Raw genomic sequence first — 5,789 nt, 5'->3', positions numbered from 1 at the left:
GAGACTGAGTGGATTGGTTTTTGTTGCGACTTAAAGTTAAAACCAAAAGGAACCGTCGGAGCGTATGAGTTACCTTCAAATGGAGACGAGAAAGTTTGACAGGAAAAATGTTGCTTCATACATACCATTGTATAGTAACTAAAACTTGCTTAAATGATTAGTTGGAAAGTTTGAATTATTTTTATTAAACCTTCGCGATCATTAAACGCATTAAAGCATTTTTTAATGATTACTAAATGTTTGTCGCCATACGCAGTCAGTGGTGCGTACAACGCCAAAGAAAAAACAATTATAAAAACTTGCCACAAAGTTGGAAGGGAAGGAAGTGCGTTTATTACAAAGAAAATCGCAAAGAAAAAAATTAAATAAAAAAAGAAAGAAAAAAATAAAAGTAGTCAACACAATACCTTACATTGCTCTCACGCACTCGCCTGCATAAGTAAGCACATACATTTGGTACTTGTATTATGTTAAAAAGCAAACACTTGTGCCTATGTGAATACTTTTTCAAACATGCCTTTAGTTGGCATGCACTTGCGCATAGTCGCACGCCCAGCCAAAGTAGGCGGAAATTTATTCAATAAGCTTGTCAGGAAAGTCGTAGCCTGCGACCTAAGCAAGCAACACTTGTTGCTATTATTAATGCAGAGGGAAATATGAAAACAATAATGCCATAGTATTGTTGCTGTCATCAATAAATTAAAAAAATAATAATAATAAAGCAATGCCTGCCGCATCTCAAACACATTGCGGCTTGACATTAGCACTTGTAATTGTCGGTTGTGGTTGTTGGAAAGTTGTAAGGAAAAATAAATTCATAAATGTATGTACGTATATGTGCGAAAACGGAAATGCAGTGACCTCAAACATAGCTTACGTATATGTTTATACGTAGATGAGTTTGTAGGTAGGCATTAGGGCCTAACCAAGTTGTTTGGTTGAGAAAAGTGGTTAGGAAATACTAAATAGGTTAAGAGAAAGTAATTTCCTTAAATCAAAAACATAGTTTATTGAGTGATAGTAGTCCAAAGTCGAAAAAGTATTTTCGTATTTATAATCAACAAAATTAACAAATATGTACCATTTTGGTCGACCAGTTTTTGCCACTTTTCTGCTAGAGCCATTATTCCATCAGTGTAAAACTTTCATCAGTGTAAATCGAAATTTCGAAATTTCCAGAATGGCAGCAAGCAAACCATTATTGGGCTACACGAACTGATACAGTAGCGCCTCTGCAAACTTTAAAAATCTTTTTGGTGACTTGCGTGGCAATCTTCCATTTTTTCTACAAAAATTTCAAAATATAGCGAATTTCTTCATTTTTGAACAGTTGTGACTTTTTTTCAACTTCCCTGAATTTAATTTTTTTGTTTTGGTTAAATGAAGCTTAAAAACTCACCTTTCCAACACTATATGGTGTTACACAATGTGATTGGTAGGACTGGATATATACGACTGCAACGACATCTATTGACAAAATACGAAAATACTTTTTCGACTACCCAATATTATTACGACGGAACGACATAAAAGCATTTTTGATTTCCTATTTTGAAGCAGAAATTAACAGTTTTGAGTCAAACCTAGTAGCCTTCTAAAAGCCTCACATATGGTATACTATTTGGACACTTTTACTAGTCTGACAACTAGATCTAAAACATGGTAAAAAAAATAAGCAATATTATTTTGAGTTTAACTCAACGATAAATAAAAAGGTTAATTAGTATTCCATATATACTTATAAATATGTATAATTTTTATAAATAATAATGAGTATAATATTTTCAAAACTTTTAAATAAAATATCAAAGGTTAAATGTCACTAAAAATAGCACATAAGATAAAATCAAATAATATATGATATAAAGGATAACACCGCAAAAATAAATATTAGAATTCAATTTTGTTTGTTGCCATAAATCATTTTCACTTCTCAACATCTTTCTCACCTGTTCTTCACTTCTGTTTTTGTTTTTATTTTTAAAAGCATTTTTACGTAAGTTTTTCGTTATTCTAATCCAGCTTTTCATGTTTTGTTTACTTAAATCGTAATTTTCCAGCTATTTTCAAATAATTATTTTGTAAATATTTCTCTATATATCTTTTAAAAGCTCACAAATTCTCGTTCGAGATCTGTATTGAAGAGTTTGCGTTGTCGTTCATCGCGACGCTCCAAATCGAAGTCGAAATCTTCGGTTGAATTGTCAGCGTCGAATCAAACTGGCGGTGAGACAAATAACGTCAGTAATGGCGAGGAAAAGGTAAGCGAGCGATGCGTTACAAAAATGTGTATGTGTATGCGTGGGTGTGCACTTACATATGTACATATGAATGTTGAATTCACCAGTACCCCTCACGAGCCACTAGTCACCTGCATCAAGTATTACCACCAGCCACCCTCGCTTTCACTAAAAGAACATTAATTCACTAAAAGTATAAATTAAAAAATAAAAATAATAATTCTCATAAAAACCTCAATGTGTGCCATACTTATATATGTTTCCTCGACCCAATAATCATGAAATAAATTACATAACAATCCACTTAAAAATTGACTGCGCACAATTTCACGAAAAAAATTAAATATTGAAATAATAATGTAACAACTACAATAACTAATTGTTTACCGTTAACTCCCAACTCACCAAAATCAGCAAATATCTAACTACTTGTAATATCAATCGGTTCAAATAAAATGTCATACTATATCTACTTACTCCTCAAAGTACTACTGAATAATTAAATCCAGATTGGCCTTGAATTTGCATTTAACACTGAATATGTGTGTAAATTTATATAATAATAAAACTATTCACTAATATTTGATATATAAATAACTAACAGATAATCCCATTAAAAAGTAAAAAGTTATATAATTTTTATATATATGTGTATAATTTACCATCTATTCCTTTGCCAAAAAGGCTAATCACAATCTTAAGAGTTTTAGACCTTAAATATGCAAATATAATACTTATTACTAATGTTCAATTATCGTCACGATTCTGTTTACTTTTCGCGATATGTTGAGTAAAAATTAGTTTCATCGAAGGCTTTCGATACTACGATCTCGGAGCCCAACTGTTCCTCATTGGCCTATTACCCAATATAAGCACAAAAAAAAAAAAAATTACACACCATTGTCTGTTATAACGTCAGGACACTCAATGTTATATTCATCTTCTTTTTACACACCACTTTGAGTCTATAACGTTTTATCTTTCAAGATAAAATTATTATACTGCCTGTCTTCGTTTGTGTTTGGGGTACCGCTATTTTAGAAATTGTCTTGTTTAGGTCATAAGAAGCGTTTAAATGCCTTCCCACCATATAGGAACCGTCACCCTACGTAACTGGTGTAACCCCTACAACACAGCATCCTTCTATATGGATTTTTTTCTTTGCTCCAGGACCATTTTCGCATTATTTTCCAAGGCAAGGCAAGATTAACTTATTGCATGTCTGTTTCTATTCTCCCTGCGTTCAGGGTTGCCTTATATGCCTTATATGTTGTATTGTGGATATTGTATTTCCTTACCATTCTCTTATATTGTCATTGTCTTCTCGCCTTGCGAGTATATTGGAATGACACTGCCTTTACTAGAACTTCGGATTCTGATACTGAAAATATTTATTTCCTTTCCGGTTAAAGTCTATTCTGCTGTATGTAATAGTATATTCTAAAATAATAAGCTATGGGTATATAAGAACTTTTTAAAGTAATTAGTCTCTAATTTTTTCAGTAATAATAGTAACCTTTGTTCACAATTTTAAAATTCTTAATTTAATCTTCAAAATCTTTGTTGTAGTCCCCCTTGGCCTCATATACTTGTGCCAACGTTTTTTTTTCCAATTATCGAAATAGTTGTTAAAGTCAATTTAATGTCTTCAATTGTCTCAACACGGTTTCCCCGAAGCGGCGGTTTGAGATTGCTGAATACCCAGAAGTCACAGGGATGAATACGGTGGTTGCGAAACCATATTGGTTGAAAATTTGGCGAAAAATCAATGCAGTATGCATATCCGGGCCTTTTTCACGAATAGTTTCATGCAAACGATGAATAACAAGTAAATAGTATTCCTTGCTGACAGGTTGGCCGTTCGAAAAGAATTCGGAGTGCAGCACGCCTCGATACTCGAAGAAAACTCTTAACATAACCTTGATTTTGACCTGAATTGACGTGGCTTCGGCTCACTATTACCACGATATTTGTTTTTTTCCGGGTCATAAGCATAGATCCAAGATTCATCGTCAGTAATAACAACTTACATGGCATCCTTGTAGTCGGAAAGCATTGTTTTACAAACAAAATTAAGCAATTTTGGAACCAATCGTGCTTTCACTTTTCTTAGGCCCAAATCTTCCAAAATGTCAGAAATCTTTTAATTGTCTATTCTCAAGTAAAATTTCTCTTATTTTATTGACATGTTGATCATCACTTGATGTTGATCTAGTTCCTGGACGTGGTTCGTTGTCGACGCTCTTTGAATAATTTATACTAATCCAAAAAACTCTTGCAATTGTCACCGAAGGCCTTTTCCAACTTTCTGAACGTTTCGGCGCCCGAGATTTGATTTCTCACACAAAATGTAATGGAACATCTTTGTTGAATAATTTCACTCATAGTAAAATTCGCCGAATGCACTTTATGTACTTCAGAAAGACAAGCTTATACTAAACACAAATGATTATTTCGATGTGACATTTGGCCCAGATGTCGCTGACAGTCATACCAACCCAGAAAAAGAAAATATTTCGACAAATGGGTTTTTGCGCGAAATTTAAATTAAAAATGTGCACTATTTTTTACCCAAAGTATTTTTTTTTTTTTTTTTTTTAAATATGTGCTCTTTATCATTTAACCCACCCACTAAGACGCTGGTTCACACTGACCCGAATGATATATTTTCTTTTTTCGCCCAAACGTTCATGAAGTTTAATACTATATATATAGTAGATCTGTATGCTTAGGTCATACACACAGCCGTCAGCATCTATTAAATTATTTTAATGTCAAACATTTAACGCTTGTTGAACTCGATGTACTAGTTCGCAACTTTTAAAAACCTTTGATAATAAATCTTCTGAGATGCAATATGTCTACTGTTTATGGCATTCATACGAATCCAGCTTTTTTTAGTTAGAAATCGATCACAAATATCAAAAAATTTCGTAAGGTCCACTACATATATTATCAATCTATATAAATCGCTCGTATGGATGCTAAAATTCACACTTCATGTAGAAATTACTTTAAAACGAATTTGTTGGTTGCTTAAGTAAATTAGTGTACTCTGCTAAGCTTTCATGTGATTTCACATTGGCAAATTGAATAATACGATTATTTACATTCAAATCTACATACAGATATGCATACTTCTGCTACTTCGCTAATGTTGACTTAAGTCTGCTCTTCTTCTCAGTTATAACTTTTTGATATGACGTTATTTTACTATAAAATCTTTTAAGTAATCAAAAAGCGCAATAAGATTCGCATATCCACGTGACTTAAAGCGCGTAGTGTATCGGCTATATTTATATGTATGTTTGCTTCGTATACTATGATATACATTCATACATATACATATGTACATACTGTGTATTCAGAAATGCAAATCTAATTGACCCTTACTTAGTTTAAGCTTTATTATAGCCTTTTTACTACAACAAATAAAGGCGTTGGAGCAAACCACGTGCCAAAGCAGCTGCTATTGCAACTCGCAACAGTTGACGGCCATATTAAAAATATCACTTGACTTCACGTACTTATGTGAATTATTATATACAT

General features: G+C 32.7%; 1 protein-coding gene across 1 annotated transcript in view; it reads left to right on the top strand.

Annotated features, from left to right (window-relative positions):
* The first annotated feature begins 2,121 nt into the window (after positions 1-2,121).
* LOC108977958 (nostrin) overlaps positions 2,122-5,789 on the top strand; it is a 56,391-nt gene continuing 52,723 nt past the window's right edge. Inside the window, exon 1 of the mRNA XM_018947965.1 lies at positions 2,122-2,261. The gene's annotated coding sequence lies outside the window, so the exon portion shown is untranslated. The remainder of the gene's footprint in view (positions 2,262-5,789) is intronic.

Source organism: Bactrocera latifrons, unplaced genomic scaffold (assembly GCF_001853355.1).
Source record: "Bactrocera latifrons isolate USDA-ARS-PBARC rearing strain unplaced genomic scaffold, ASM185335v1 scaffold_98, whole genome shotgun sequence".
Taxonomy (NCBI): Eukaryota; Metazoa; Arthropoda; class Insecta; order Diptera; family Tephritidae; genus Bactrocera; species Bactrocera latifrons.
Note: the sequence above shows the minus strand (reverse complement) of the source record. Positions and strands in the feature narration are given on the sequence as shown.